This window comes from Quercus lobata, chromosome 12 (genome assembly GCF_001633185.2).
Source record: "Quercus lobata isolate SW786 chromosome 12, ValleyOak3.0 Primary Assembly, whole genome shotgun sequence".
Taxonomy (NCBI): Eukaryota; Viridiplantae; Streptophyta; class Magnoliopsida; order Fagales; family Fagaceae; genus Quercus; species Quercus lobata.
In genome coordinates, this window is record NC_044915.1 from 32,285,619 (window position 1) to 32,286,627 (window position 1,009).

A 1,009-nucleotide genomic window follows, 5' to 3' on the forward strand; every position below is an offset into this window, starting at 1 on the left:
TGAAACAAAGCAAAAATGTCGAACAAGAAGGATGAGGAGGAAAAGGCAAAGAAAAGCAGTCCAAATGGGTGCCACGCTTGCAAGAAGAGTGTTGGTATAATAGGGTTCAAATGTAGGTGTGGAAATATTTTTTGTGCAGTTCATAGGTACTCTGATAAACACAACTGCACCTATGATTATCAGGCTGCTGCTAAGGCTGCTATAGCAAAAGCCAACCCTGTTGTCAAAGCTAAGAAGATAGATAAAATTTAGACTATATTGTTTCTACTTTATAGCCTTTCCTAAAACATCATATGGTATATGCCTTGATTATTAAGTTCTGCCAAGAGTCTTGTAACTTAATTGACAATTTTTCATGCATAAAATATTTGGGGATCTAGGTGAGAAAATAGTTCGAGTTAACAGTATTTTGTAACTATCTAGTATTTTGTCACTATCTAAAAAAAACCTTAACTAAAATAAAAAGTTCAGAAATTTTTGGAGATGCAGGGTATCGATCCCTGTACCTCTCGCATGCTAAGCGAGCGCTCTACCATCTGAGCTACATCCCCATTTGGGTTTTTTATCTTTTACTTGAGAAACTAATTATTGAGAGTAAATAATGGGATAATGGATTTCTTCATATCGGCAACGTTCTACTTCTGCTTGATTAGGAAGCCTAGTCAATTAGTTAGAACCTTTTCTTTTACAAACTTCAATTTTCACACACTAATATTTGGTTCAATATGTATCTGGTACTGTATTAAGGAAGCAGGGGTGTAGGGGGAGTTGCTTTGGAATCAATTAAAAAAATAGGTTTTTTTTTTTTAATAACAAATTTCACTCTTGGATTTTTATATTAATGAGTAATTTATTCAAATAAAAGGTTTAGGGATCACGTTGACACCATATATTATATAATAAAAATTAGATTAAGAAGCAATGTTTGCGCTAAGTGAATATTCTATTTAATTGTCAAGTGGTTGCACCAAGATATTTTTTTTAAGAAACAACAATACAATTGTTCTTA

At 32.8% G+C, this 1,009-nt stretch overlaps 1 non-coding gene across 1 annotated transcript; it reads right to left on the reverse strand.

Annotated features, from left to right (window-relative positions):
- Positions 1–478: 478 nt before the first annotated feature.
- On the reverse strand, positions 479–551 carry TRNAA-AGC. The gene has a single exon. It is a non-coding gene; the product is annotated as a tRNA-Ala (tRNA).
- Positions 552–1,009: the final 458 nt, after the last annotated feature.